General features: G+C 50.7%; 1 non-coding gene across 1 annotated transcript; it reads right to left on the bottom strand.

The window, feature by feature from the left end:
• Nucleotides 1-521: 521 nt before the first annotated feature.
• LOC127487790 (U6 spliceosomal RNA) lies at nt 522-627 on the bottom strand. The gene has a single exon (XR_007914971.1). It is a non-coding gene; the product is annotated as a U6 spliceosomal RNA (small nuclear RNA).
• Between the last annotated feature and the right edge of the window lie 14,825 nt (nt 628-15,452).

Genomic DNA, 15,452 nt, shown 5'->3' with positions numbered 1-15,452 from the left:
GCTGATTCTGAGGTCAGAGTGATGTTTAGGGCGTTTGTCATTCTATGAGTCTGCTGTGTGCACTGCTTCCCATGTTGGAACTTTCTCTCCTTTGTAATTCTATCTATTGTTATTACCAGGCACTTGGTCTTATTTATGTGATCCCTTTGACTTAGGGTCTAACTATATGACCAATCCCATACTTAATATGATCACTTTATCCCATAAGATGGGATTAGTGCCAGGAATTTGGAGCCCCATGGCAAGATTTAGCTTCACCCTTAGGGTAAGTCTGTGGGAATGTGTGAGGATCTGTATGGTTCCTCACCCTTTCTTTCCTACGCTTGTTTATAACTGGGATCTATTTTCAATGGACTTAATATATCTATGATTAATTATACATTAAGTAAGGAATTCAACCAATGGTATTAAGCAGAGAAAAAATAGAACAAAAAATAAGTAAATAAAATGAAATAATTAACTGTTAAACAAAAGTCAAGATAAGGGCTGCTTAAGTAATTGCGTCTCATAATGTCCGTTTCAAAACTATGGAACGTTTCACAAATTTGCATGTCATCCTTGGGCACGGGCCATGCTAATCTTCTCTGTATTGTCCAGTTTTAGCAGATGTGCTGCTGAAGTGAGCATTCTCTCTAACTTTTTAAATGCACTTTAGATACCAGGGTACTTCAAGAAGCTTGCAGAAAGTAATAGAAGTAAAATATAAGCTTATTTTGCCAGAAAAATACTGAAATGTATGCAGAGTTTTTTGTCATAATATTCATGTTCAAGAGCATTGTTAAGACCATATTTATGCATGGATATTTCTTGGCACCAAAATGAACTTACCCATTTTTTTAAAGATTCATTTATATATTTAAAGGCAGAGTGAGTGGCCTCCCCAGATGGCCACAATGGCTGGACATGGGCAAATCTGAAGCCAGGAGCTTCTTCTGGGTCTCCCACATGGGCATCAGCAGGGAACTGGATGGCAAGTGGAGCAGCCAGGTCTCGAACCAACGCCCACATGGCAAGCAAGCATCACAAGCTGCAGCTGTACCTGCTACGCCACAGCCTTGGTCACATGAACCTGTCTTTTAATGCTGCTTTCCAAAACGTTCTCAAGTGCCCTAAAATACATATATATATATATATATACACACACACACACACACACACACACACTTATATACTGACCTGGTCATCTTTCTATGGGGATAGATATCCTGTGTGATCATCTCTCCCCCACAAGAATCAAAGCTCTGAAATACAATTTCAGCCATATGCATAAGTCTTGGCTTGAGTCCTGGGTTGCTGGCTTCTTTTCCATTTGGAGATGGGGCTTGGTATCGTCCTTCCTCTAATGGAATTGCTCCAGACATCCAAAGCTTACTCCTGGGGATCTCTGTGTACACACACAGAATGCTGTGAGTCTGCACACTCAGATGTGCTGTTTCAAAGTGCAGGGGCTCCTGCTTCCTTGGCTTGCAGCTCCTCTTCCTCACCCTTCCTTTCTGAAGTTCGCCCTATTTGTCTATACTTTATGCATTCTCCAGAAGCTTCCCTGGAGCCCCTCCCCAGCAGCAGTTTTCCGTCTGTGGTTCTGGGCATGCTCTTAACCATGAAAGGGTCTTCTCGCAACAAGCTCTTCTTTGTTTGCTTGTTTAAAATATCTTTTCTCAAACAGTATTTTATACTTTATGTTCTGTGTGGGTGCAAACTGATGAAATCTTTATTTAATACATACTAAATTGATCTTTTGTATACAAAGATAATTGAAAATGAATCTTGATGTGAATGGAATTGGACAGGGAGTGGGAGATGGGAGGGGTGTGGGTGGGAGGGAAATTATGGGGGGGGGAAGCCATTATAATCCATAAACTGTACTTTGGAAATTATATTTACAAATAAAAGTTTTAAAAAACTCTTTTCTTTTCTCAAAGCTAATAAGTGCTTTACAGGAAACTTAAAAACACAAGACACGAAAAAAAAAGTCATCTGCAATCACAAGCAGTTGAGTTTAACATGTCCTTTTGGGTCCCGTGCATGCACACACAACACCCACATTTATGTGACTGAGATACAGAATGTACCCATCATGCTTTTTGACATTTCAAGAATATTTACCAATTCCAAATGCCAAAGATGTATGAGGATTTTAATAACCAAAAATATACTACATCAACTCAGTCTTTTAGGAAAAACTGTAATTGATTTTCTTGGAAACCACACTTTTGTAAAAGACAAAAATAGCAACAGGCCTCTAAATACAAGTTTTTGCCAAGTTGCAATTAAGATGCTGCATTCCCTTACTGCCCTACACTGACACCCACAGGAACGTGTTCTTTGTGTTCTAAGAGAATTGTTCTAAAAGAATTCATGACCACATTGGTATTATAAAAATATTATATTTTTATTTATTTTTTTATTTATTTATTTTTATTTTTTGACAGGCAGAGTGGACAGTGAGAGAGAGAGACAGAGAGAAAGGTCTTCCTTTGCCGTTGGTTCACCCTCCAATGGCCGCCGCGGCCAACGCGCTGCGGCCGGCACACCGCGCTGATCCGATGGCAGGAGCCAGGAGCCAGGTGCTTTTCCTGGTCTCCCATGGGGTGCAGGGCCCAAGCACCTGGGCCATCCTCCACTGCACTCCCTGGCCACAGCAGAGAGCTGGCCTGGAAGAGGGGCAACCGGGACAGAATCCGGCGCCCCAACCGGGACTAGAACCCGGTGTGCTGGCGCCGCTAGGTGGAGGATTAGCCTAGTGAGCCGTGGCGCCGGCCTATAAAAATATTATAAAGAAAGCATGTTTCTATTCACTTTCTTAATGTATTCCTACAGAAGTTAAAAAAATGCACATTCATTAATGGTTACAATCAAAATGCAAATAGGGCACCTCTCACTTTGAACTTCTTTCTGCCTCTCTGGTGCTTGCCCAGTGAGGAAGTTCTGATGCACACTGACTCCTCAGAGGTGGTTTAATGATTCCAGATCCAGGATGCATCTATTCTATCACTTATCACAAAAAGATACAAACTGCCTAATTCACCAGCACTACTTTTATCATACATTGCCCCCTCAACACGTGTTATCTATAAGGTGTAGCTGTTGTAAAGAATGAACCATGCCCACAATAACCATGGGTACTTACCAAAAAAATGCACATAGACACCTACTGGTCTAATCTAAAAGCATCTTCTACATATGGAGGTACTGGTAACGATCCCTTCCCTTCACCGTCCCCAAACACCATTGCAGTGACTATGCCCAGGACTGTGACATCTCCCTCCCAGAGGAGGGCTAGCAAGGTCACTGCCAGAAGATATCCTTCCTAAAAACTAACAAGAGGGGTGTCTGTACAGGCATTATCTTATTACCTCTACTTTGAAAATACTTTGGAGGCTGGCGCCGCGGCTCAATAGCCTAATCCTCCACCTGCAGCGTCAGCACACCGGGTTCTAGTCCCAGTTGGGGCGCCGGATTCTGTACCGGTTGCCCCTCTTCCAGGCCAGCTCTCTGCTGTGGCCAGGGAGTGCAGTGGAGGATGGCCCAAGTCCTTGGGCCCTGCACCCCATGGGAGACCAGGAGAAGCACCTGGCTCCTGCCTTCGGATCAGTGCACCGGCCGCGGCGGCCATTGGAGGGTGAACCAATAGCAAAGGAAGACCTTTCTCTCTGTCTCTCTCTCTCACTGTCCACTCTGCCTGTTTAAAAAAAAAGAAAAAAGAAAATACTCTGGGCATTAGTTCATATGTATCTTTACTACACAGCAATATCAACTAAAATGCACCTATATGACAACAGATAGAAATTGGAACAATCTAACAGAAAGGTAACCCTTCTATGCTACTTTGACATGACCCCACACCCAATGCCCACCACCCAGTGACTTTAGCATTCTCTCCAAGACATCAAGTTCAATGCCATTCCCAAAATGTAACCACTCCTATGAAATAACAAACTACTTAACCAGGTGTTACTTTTAAACACCTAGAGACCAGATGTTTCCAGTAAGAACTTCAGTTTCCCACTAAACACACAAGAGCCCCTCAAATACCCACACACGTAACAAAGGCTCTAATGGGAGTGTCTTCTCAACAAGGACATTCTGGGCTAGGAATCCTTTCCCGTTCCAACTATACCAACCCAGTGGACAGGTAGAAGCACCTGTAATGATTACAGGGAATGTTAACAATATCACTTCCATAAGTGGCTGTTAGAACAGTCTTTCCTATGAGTTTTAACACAAAGCACACTCCACGTACTCCTTTATTAACGCTACATTTGTCATACACCAGCAACCCATTTAACATCTAGAAGACTAGATGTTGTAAAGTGGGACTTGTTTGCCCTTTACGTATACCTCATGTACACAGCATGACAAACAGCCTGGACAATGGTTCACCTTGTCCCACTGCACACACTCTGGGGAAAAGCCCTGTAGACTTTCACCCGCTGCTTCCTCCCTGAAGCAGCACAAACACCACAGTGTGTACTGCTCAGACCAGGAGTTCATCAATCCACTTCCAAGAGACAGTATTCCGTATGAACTTAACAACAGGATACCCTCCAAATGTATTATTTACCACCTCTAATTCCAACATACTTTTTGCATCTAGAATTAGATGCTTCAAAGAAGGACTTAAATGTGTCCACCACATACACAGCAGTGTTGAATAAACTACACACAGGGAACTGCTCATATCAGAAGGTGTCTTTTTTTTTTTTTTGACAGGCAGAGTGGACAGTGAGAGAGAGAGACAGAGAGAAAGGTCTTCCTTTTGCCGTTGGTTCACCCTCCAATGGCCGCCGCAGCCGGCGCGCTGCGGCCGGCACACCGCGCTGATCCGATGGCAGGAGCCAGGAGCCAGGTGCTTTTCCTGGTCTCCCATGGGGTGCAGGGCCCAAGCACCTGGGCCATCCTCCACTGCACTCCCTGGCCACAGCAGAGAGCTGGCCTGGAACAGGGGCAACCGGGACAGAATCCAGCGCCCCAACCGGGACTAGAACCCGGTGTGCTGGCGCCGCTACGCGGAGGATTAGCCTAGTGAGCCGCAGCGCCGGCCAGAAGGTGTCTTCTAAATAGGAGCATTCACAGAGGTCGAGAGAAGTCTTCACTTCTTCCAACTCCTTCCCCGTCACACCCACAGGTAGACGTGTCACTGCAATGTGAAGTGACAATTTCACTTCCAAAAGTCCTTTTCAGAAGACAGTTTTTGTATAAATTTTAACACAAAAATACCAAATGTGTTAGTCTATTAACTCTACTTTTGTCATACATTGGCAACCTCTTTAAATATCTACAGACCAGATCTTGTAAAATTAGGACTCTTTGTCCCATACATACACAAAATATAAAAAAACAGCAAAGTTAAGTCAAATGCATGTAACATATAGGGAAGTAGCAAACTCTAATTTTTAAGCACATAGTAGCAAAAACACGATTTGTAATCTCTTCCCACCCACCTCCCTCAACCCAACCAACAGTACAACAGAGCGTACTGTTCACAAAACTTGCTCATCAATTCCACTTCCACATGTTCCCTACCACTTTTTTTTTTTTAAAAGCTATTTAGGAAAGTGCTAACCTACTGTTCCTACTTTAAATACACCAAGCACTTCTAAACATCTCGATCACTAGATAGTTCATATGCAGATTTTCAAAAAGCTCATGGAAAATACTTGTTACACAAAAAGCTTTATAGGCTTTGATACTTTAGCACCAAAATAAACATCTTTTTGACTTCATTTTCCATGAACTTTCTGAAGTACCCACGGGTAAGGGCCTGCCCACTAAGAACACAACATCGTTAAAACAAAATTACACAAAAGTAAACAATGGCTATGATCTCAGGTATCTTCTAAATATGATTATTTTGGTCTGCAACCTCTCCAACAGCCTTCTCCCTGGCCACACTAGCGTCCAGCGGCGCCCAGTCCACCCGCCCCAGCCCATGGTCACTCACCACTCCACTGCTGTCATCCTCCGGGGCTCTGCTCCCTTCCTGGTCATTCTGCTCACCTCCCTTCACCAAGGCCTCAGTCTGGTCCATCATCCGGGGCCTGCTGAGGTGTTGGCCAGCTGGGACACCACACTCACCCCGGGCCCCACATTTGCGAGGCCCCAAGGCCGGAGGACCAGGCCGCGCTTGGACAGTAGAGCCCGCCACACCTGCTGGGCCCTGGAGCTGCCAATGGCCTCCGGCCCGGCTGTACAGCGTCCCTTGCGTAGGCTCCTTGGGGTTGGTCCAGAAGCCCTGGTCATGGGCAGGGTAAGGGTGGGGGCTCTGGGAGGTGCACTGCATGCATTAAATCACTGAGGTTGGGCAGATGTAATTCACCCTGCTTCAGTGCCTGGGCCAGGGCAGTGCAGCAGGCACAGCGAGGGCTCCGGGTGTCCACAGCACAAAGGACATAGTTAATCCCAGGACCCCCAGCCCACCCGCAGGTCCTGGGCCAGAAGGACAGGAGGTCCCCAGTGTAGCAAACTGCATCCTGCTTCTCTGCCAGAATGTTTTTTTTTTTTTTTGGACATTTTTATTCCACCCAGGTTGTTGTCATCCACACGGCTGCTCTACAACACTGTCTCGTGCCTGGACAAGTCTTCGGGATGCAATGCTCTGGTTTGCACCATGTGCTGATTCTTTTCTCAACAACAGACTCCTGCCAAAGGGCACCCACCATCTACAAAGTTCTAGATGGACACCAGCAAGAGGGAGAATCTGCATCCAGAATCGTGGCTCACGAATGTGACCATCGCCTGGGACCCACCAGGGATTTAAAAGCCTCACTGCACATTTCGACATGGTAGGTAAAGAGAATTATTTTTCAGATGTCATTTATTTATTTGAAAGGTGGAATTAGAGAGAGGGCGACACAGAGATAGAGAGATCTTCCATCTGCTACTTCACTCCCCAAATGGCAACGGTCGGGCTTGGTCAGATTGATGTCAGGAGCCTGGAATTCCATGGAAGTCTCCCAATTGGGTAGCAGGGGCTCAATCACTTGATCCATCTTCTGCTGCTTTCTCAGGCACATTAGAAGGAAGCTTGACCATAAGCAGAGCAGCTGGGACTGGAACTGGTGCCCATATGGGATGCTAGTGTTGCAGGCAGCAGCTTAACCCCCTACACAGAAGTGCCAGCTCCATGGTAAAGAGAATTTGAATGTCCTCCATTCAATAAAATAACCTATATGTGAAGTGCTGGACATGCTAAGTATCCCGACTTAGCATATATTCATGACACACTATACACATCTAACACCACATTGCATCCGGTAAGGATGTGCACTTACGATGCATCAACTGTTAAAGGCACACAGTAAAATAGCAATATGATAATGACATTGTGTGCCTAAGAGTCATTCCCAGAATAGCTTACGTAACTCTGCCTTTCAAGTAAATAAATAAATCTTATCAAAAAAGTATCTGGCCTTCAGAATCTACTTTGAAAGGAATAATTCAAGGAAAAAAATTTCTGTAGTTTTTTAAAATACATTTTTCAACTGAAAAGCCAAAGTGCCTCCATTTTAAAACAATAAAAAACGGAATGGGGGGGAAGCCATTGTAATCCATAAATCGTACTTTGGAAATTTATATTCATTATATAAAAGTTAAAAAAAAAATAAAAAAATAAATAAAAAATTAAAAAAAAAAAAAAAATGGCAGCCTCTGTTTCCCACAGCAGACCTGGGTCTTTGTAAAAGCAGGCATTCAGGCATTCCAGATATACCGAAGATTACCAGGGACAGCTAGCTCAGTAGAGCAAGAACAGCACAGTAGAGACTGATAAACAAAGTAACTCCCTGCGCCCAAAGATTCCTTGTTGTAAGCCCCCGCTGTAACTCCCTGTACCCAAAGCTTCCGTACTGTATGTAACTCTTTTCCTGCTGATGTAGCCCTTTTTCCCTTTAAAAGCTCTCCCAAACATCGGATCAACGCGGTGCGCCCGCCGCAGCGCGCCGGCCACGGCGGCCATTGGAGGGTGAACCAACGGCAAAGGAAGACCTTTCTCTCTGTCTCTCTCTCTCTCACTGTCCACTCTGCCTGTCAAAAAAAAAAAAAGGCTCTTCCAAACAAAGACCGGGGCCTCACTCCTTCCTCAGCTGTGCCGGTTGGTTGGATGGGGTACCTGTCGTGGCTTGTACTCCCTAATAAACCTTGCTTTTGCAGTTCGGTGTGATCGACTCTCTGGGGGTCTCTGCGGGGATCTAACGATCTGGGCATAACACAACCAACAGACCATGACAACTCACCAGAAAAGACAATGAAAGCAAGACTTTGTGCAGTATTTTACAACATTCCTCATTGGGTGGGGTTCAAAATACTGGAACACTGGCTTTGAAGCACGCCAAGATCAGAACAATTTCAGACATGCTCTATGGCTATGAGTCACATTCTCATTTGTTTATGAGAGCAGATGATGCTATATTACAATAAATCACCCTAAGGTGGTGACAGCATGGTCCACTGTTTGTCCCAGCCTTTCTTGGGGTCCTCCCTTCTCTAGGTCATGCATTAGACACAGGTGATACCAGGCCTCAGGTTTCACAGCTCACACAAGTGCTTAGTGTTCCACACCCTGAGGGCATCCCTTGGAAGCAGATGCCAGAATAATCCCCTGGCTGCAGAGAGGGGACAGGGGAGGCCCTGAGAGGCACAAGACTTGCCCAGGGACACAGGCCTGGAGGAAGGAGAAGCTGGGGCTGACCCTGGTCTATGACCTCCCAGTGGAGAGTGTGGCTGGCCCAGGCCTCCCTCAGGGAGCTGGGGGGGGGGGTGCTGGTGTAACTGGGTGCAGGTGTGCACAAGGCATCTGTTCCAGGGGGCTGTCAGCAGCAGTAGAACCCTAGGGGAGGTCTGCTGAGAGGACCTCAGGAAGTGACCTCACTTCCTTGACAATGGCCACAACAGAACCTGGAACCCCGGTTACCAGGTGCCCACAATGTGGTGCTGGTGACCCAGCCAGTTCAGTTGGTCAGAGGCCATCGAGCAGATATGTTCTCGTGTTGTCTCCCAACATCCCAAGGCCCAGGCCGGGGCCAGCCCCAGGCTGCGGATATTCTCCAGAGCTACAGACATTGGGTCAGCCCTCGCCCACAGCAGCTCTGGCAATTCTCTCAGAGGGAAACCAAGGTGATCTCAGACAGCCAGGCCAGGACCCCTGGGAAGACCTCCCCTCTGATCCTCCTGGGTGGCCCTGCATCCACCTTGGGTGGTGTGGAGGGGGGAGTTTGGGGAGGTCCGTGACCCATGGGAAGGGACCGGGGGGTGGAATGGGGACCTAGTGGTCCAATGACAACCGCAGGAGGGTGGGGGCAGAACATCAGGGCTATGATTACAACCACCCTCCTTGTCTCACCCCAGAATGACAGTGACATTGCCACACCCCTGGAGGACACCAGCGGAGTGGGGACCATGGTGGCAAGCAGGCTGGAGGGGGAGCCCTCGCCAAGAGCAGGTGACTCAGCTCCAGTGGAGCCGGCCCCAGCTGAGATGGCAGCAGCTAAGATGGGGCCAGGACCAATCCTGGAACCTGAGGATCCAGCAACAGTGGAAGCTGTGCCATCCCTGTCCCCTGCCAGCAGCGTGGGGACCCAGGAGGCAGGCAAGGTGGAGAAGCTGGTTAGTCAGCTGGTGCCTGCCCAGCAGAGAGGGGACCGCTTCATCGTCCCTGCATTCCTGCTCATCTATCACAAGTTCACCACCACCCAGCAGGTGCTGCATCTGCTGTTCCAAAGGTGAGGACCTGCACCTGCAGGCACAGTGGGGACGCGCCACCCTTGGCTGGAACTTGGTGATACCCTGCTCCCCTTCAGGGCCTCAGTGTGTTCTTGCAGCATCTTGGTGATCAACGGAGTGTCTCCCAGGGTGATAAAGTTCTTTCTAAGCCTGGTCCTGAGGGATAGGCTGCCCAGCAGGTCTGATTTAGAGATTTCCTCCCATGGCTCATGAAACAGCCTGGGACCTAAGGCTTCATCTCTCATGGCCATAGGCAAAGCTGTTTTGCTGTTCACAAAGAACCTTCCAGATTCCCTCTGGGGGTCCCTGTCCTGATAATGGCCTGAATAGGACCCCTAGGGGCTGATGGAGGGGATTCAGACCTCTCAACACCTTAGAAGGAGCTCAATTCACCCACAGAGCAAACATAAGAGTGCCCACTGTGTGCAGGCACATACCCAGGAACGTAGCAAAAGACAGCGCACAGCACAGACCACTCTATCTGCCCTGCTTTGCTTCCCCTGTAGTCAGGGAGTCAGCCCCTCCCCCAGTCCTCCTGGCAGGTGGCACACAGGACACCACAGGTGACACCTCCTGTCCTCCTCTAGGTATGCATCCTTTCAGCCTCACTGTGAAGAGGACGACCGCACTAAGGAGTGAGTGGGCCTTGGGTCAGGAGGGAGGTTTCTACTATCCACAGCAGGGACATGGGGTGCAACTGGGGGGCTGACCTTGACCCAGGATTGCACCCTTCCTGTGTTTTCCACTTGAAGTCTGAGGTCAGGCGTGTTACCTGAAGAACCTGAGAGACACACGAGGTTCCTGGGCATCCTGAGAGCAGTGGGAATCTGTCCCTACCACAACCCTTCTCAGAAGGGCTGGCCCAATCCTTCCCATCTCAAGAACCCGAGAGGAGGTGGGAGCATCGGGCTACACATGACCCCTCTCTGTCCACCTTCACAAGGGCTGAGCATCCTCTGCCCAGATCTCAGAGTCACAGGGGCGAGGGTGGGTGTGGACAGAAGACGTCTGACTCTGCTGCACGCCTGCCTGTCTCCAGTGCCCTGTGCTCCCTCCTGGGATCCTGGCTGGACCATTATCCTGAGCACTTCTGTCAGCCTCAGGACCTGACCTGTCTGCATCAGCTGCTGGCCTACGTCCAGCTCCATATGCCCTTCTCGGACCTGGCACTCCGAGCCCAACGGCTGCTGACCCAGCTGGAGGACCCCGAGCCCAAGGAGGCTGAGGCTGAGCCCAAAGGTGAGGAGGGCTTGAGTACGTGGGAGATTGGGAGGGCACTGGGGCAGAGCCACACTGGGACGGGGTTCCAAGCCTGGCGTTGTCTGGGAGCAAAGACCAGGCTCAGAGCCCTCAGGGCTCACCACATCTGGGCAGGGTCCAGTTGTGGGCAGGGTCCTGTTGTGGGCAGGGCTAGGGCTTCCCTGGAAGGCAGGGAAACTCCTGGTTGACCACAAGGAGCAGGAAAGCCTGTGGTGTTGATATTTTCTCCCTCTGCATTTGCTCCTGCCTTTCTGTGCTTAGATCTAGCGCCAACTACAGCAGCGGCACCCCAACCAGAGTCGGCTGAACCATCGCTGCCCCGCGCAGTCCATCTTTCAGGTGCAGAGGCGCTGGAGGCCCCTGAGGGTCCAAGTGCAGGACCTCACTAGGAACAAGACGTTGGAACGGTGCCCTCCTTGTCGGCTGCCAGCAGGGTCGGGACCCTGGACACAGGCATGGTGGAGAAGTTGGTGAATCAGCTGGTGCCTGCCCAGCAGAGAGGGGACCCCTTCTTCGTCCCCACATTCCTGAACATCTATCAAAGGTTCGCCACCACCCAACAGGTGCTGCACCTGCTGTTCCAAAGGTGAGGGCCGGAACCTGCAAGAATGGGATGACTCAGTACCTCTCCACTGGGTGTGGTGTTCATGACATGTTCTCCTCCTGCAGCTCCAGCACCAGGAGGAGACCTGGAGGTGCCTCCCGCAGCGGCTGCTGCACTTCTGGGGTCAGATTTGGTGGCAACCCCGGCATCTGCTCCCCAGCCAGAGCCACCTGAAGCCTGTCTGTCCCTGGCAACTGTGCCAGCTGTGGAGGCCCTGGAGCCCCCTGCATCTCCAGAAGCCAAACCAGAGCCAGAGCATCCCCAGCCCTGGTTCACGAAGCGGCGCTGGCCCTGGGGCCGCCGGCGTGGGCAGCACACAATCTCCAATCAGGACCGTCCCCACCGTCGTTCACCCAGCTGGGTGCGCACCCTTCTAAGCTGTTTCCCCATCCGCTCATCGGGGCCCTGCTCTGGCCCCAGCGATGAGTGAAACATCTATGGTGGCAGCAAACCCGGCTCTGCACAGCTCAGCTCCTGGGTCCTCCCAGGGCCACCTCCAGCCAGAGCCATTGTTCCCCTCACCATCAGTTTATTTATAGCTCCCTCTCCTGCTCACTCAGACAGTTTATTTAAGTCCCCCTCTGTATGTAGTCCAATATAGCTCTTTTCATGCTCCTGTGTGGATGCCAGTGCATTGAGTCCCCACCCGTGCTGTGCAGCCACCTTCTCCCTGCTGCACAAGGGAGCCCCACGCCGAGCACACGGGGACCTGGGGGGAACCTGCCTCTGTCCTGGGGCAGGGAGGAGGAAGCCCCTGTGTGTCTAGGGCTCACTGGCTGCCCAGAAGAGTGAGGAATCCAGGGGAACCATGGGCGCGGCCCTGGGCTGGTCAGTGCTCCCTCATGGTTAGGGACACAGGTTCTGAGGGTAGGCAGAGTGGCTGGTGATCTCACTGGAGCCTCAGTGTTCTCATCTGTGACATGGGCTCACAGCCCTCCCCACAGGGTGCCACAGAGCCAGGTGAAATTAGATGCATGTGGTTCCCTGTGCACTCCACGAGCTCCTACCTCATCAGCTCCTGGCTCCTGGGTGAGGACTCACACAGGTTCTGCATGGACAGGGCGGCCTTTCTCTTAGCGGGTTAAACTTTGTTGTCTGGGGAACCACGTCACCATCTGTCACTGTGATCTGAGCTCCGACAGCCCATATCCCAGTGCCCACGGTTGGGGCTGTGACAGGAGGAGCCCAGGTGGGTTTGGCCTGGATGGTGCAGGCAGTGGTGTCCACAGCACAGGAGAGAAACCAGGCCAGGCCAGGAACCACCCCCACTGACAGACCGCCCAGGATCCAGGCCGAGACGCACTGTGGCTGCAAATGGGAGTCTGTGCAGTGTCCCTGATTGGGAGGACGACTCCCTGCATGGACTGCTGCTCTGTACCTGACACCTGGCCGAGCACTGGGCCCCCCCTCGCCTGAGAGTGGCCGTGGACACGTACACTTTACAGATTGCAAACAGCCTATGGAGCAAACAGTGGAGACAGTGGGAATTGGGCAGGTGCGTGCTTTGTGGGAGTTCCTGGGCCACACCATGGCGTCCCCACCCACACAGGACTATCTCTGGGAAAAACCAGGGATCTCTTCCCACCCACTCCCCCCCAGATCCCCAGGCTCTGCCACCTGTGCCAGAGGTCTGGGAGGGTGCACCTGTCTTGGGGGCACAGGGCAGCTCCATTTGGCCATTGTAGGGGGCAGGGAGCCCACCTAAGAGATCACCCTGACATCTGGCCCATGGTGTGGAGCACTCAGGATGGTTCATGTCTGCAGACACACAGAAAGAACCAGGGGTCATTTCCTGTCCCAGAACTAAGGGGTCAGGTTGGAGCAATGGCAGCTCAGGCTAGTGAACCCCCAACTGTGGTGCACATTGGGTCACCCGAGGAAAAGAGCAGGTGGAGTGAGTTGGCCTGCACGGTGAGGGGACAGAGTGACAGTGGCTGGTGGTGAAGGCAGCTGCAGGTCAGTGACAACAGCTGGGGGTGTCCGAGTCCCTGCAGGGCCTTCTATCCTCCCTGTGGTCTCCCACTGCCTCCTCCTGGGCACTTGGGGATGGGATGGCAGGGGTGGTCATCTCATGGGAGCTGTTTCCCACTGCTCTCTGTAAATACCCAAGAGCAGCCTTCAGATGTGGGAGAAAAGCTCTGTACTTCCTCTTTGTAGCTACGACCACAGATAAGCTCTGGGCCTCAGTTCCCATCCCGGGAACAAGAAAGATGCAGACCTGCCTGGTGGGTTGTCAGAAGACCTCCCTGAGATGGGGCTGATGGGATCCTCTCCCTGAAGTGGGGCCCCTTAGGGGCTGCCTGCTGGCAGGGCACAGGGTCTGGGAAGCACCTCACATGTGGCTGCTCCTGCAGCCTGGCCACCAGGCCGTCAGCATCACTGAGGAGCAGTGAAGCAGGTCGAGAGCCACAGTCTGTCCCAGGTCAGGGGGCTCAGCAGGACAGGCAGACGTGCTCTGTGCCTCTGGGCAGGGCCTGTACAGGGACCCCAGACCTCCACCCACCAGGAAAGGAGCATGGCTTTCTTCACTCATTCACTCACTGACCAGTGTCCCCAGTCCTTGCTGTGTGTCCCTCTCCTGTCTTCATCGGGGATGGCCCCTCGGAATGCACGGGAGCCCTACACAGTCAGGTCAGCCCTTAGGAGGCTGCGGACTGCAGTGTCGGTTGGAAGGGGGGGTTCTCCCTGGAGTCCTTCAGACTTGAGTCTACAGTCAGTGCCTCCTAGTCAGAGTCTCCTCTAGTTCCCCAGCACATCTCTCAGAGGTCCCCGCATCCCACTGCCTCTGCTTCCTGGGAAAACCAGACTACCATATCAATTATAAAGAACAAACGACAATCATAAAGATGTGCTAAATGGGCTTATAATTTATAAAGATGCAATGTCAATCAAAATAACAGCACCAAGTAGGAGGAACAGTAGTACAGGAACCAAGTTTTTATATGTTATTTTATATTATATATATATATTACACATTAGGTTGGTATCAATCCAAGCTAGATTGTCAGAAACTTCTTAATCCTAATACGCAAGACAATCATTAACAAACTCTACTTAGAGTAAAAGAAGCAACGTGAACATTAAAATTATACAATACCTATTTAGTGCAACAAAATAGGAACAGATGAAGAGAGGAAAAAAAGAAGCAGACCAGATCTCAAAGTCCAGGCTTCAAACATACCTCAGCATCAGGCCAGCCCCCAGAGACCAGAAATCAGGCCAGCCCTCAGATCAGACATGAGCCCAGTACCCACAGACCAGACATGAGCCCAGTACCCACACACCAGACATTAGCCCAGCACCCACACACCAGAATCAGCCCAGCCCCAACACACCAGACATCAGCCCAGCACCCACAGACCATATATTGGCCCAGCAACTATAGACCAGACATCAGCCCAGCACTCACACACCAGACATCCACCCAGCACCCACACACCAGACATCAGCCCAGCACCCACACACCAGACATCAGGCCAGCCCCACACACCAGACATCATCCCAGTACCCACAGAACAGACATCAATCCAGCACCCACAGGAGCAGCCTCCCAGCCTGCCCTGTAACCCCAACCTCCAGGCTGACCAAGGGCTCCATGCTCAAGAAGACCAAGGGTCTGTGCCTGCTGAAGGAGACCCCTGGTAGAAAACCTCCTAGTAGAATCCAGTCCAAGGCCTTCCTCCAACCTGTTGCACCTAGGCTCCAGGACACTCCACCCCACATGTATTCAGCTTCTAAACAGTTCCTCAAAGCCCCAAGGCTTAAACCCATCCTCATGGACCCAGCCTCCAAAATGACCCCTGTGGATTCAGGCTCTGGGCCTCTCCACATTTCCCCAGACTACAGATCACCCCTCATGGCCCCGGCA

Source organism: Oryctolagus cuniculus, chromosome 11 (assembly GCF_051225735.1).
Source record: "Oryctolagus cuniculus isolate XC-2025 breed Fujian yellow rabbit chromosome 11, ASM5122573v1, whole genome shotgun sequence".
In the NCBI taxonomy this organism is placed as follows: Eukaryota; Metazoa; Chordata; class Mammalia; order Lagomorpha; family Leporidae; genus Oryctolagus; species Oryctolagus cuniculus.
Note: the sequence above shows the minus strand (reverse complement) of the source record. Positions and strands in the feature narration are given on the sequence as shown.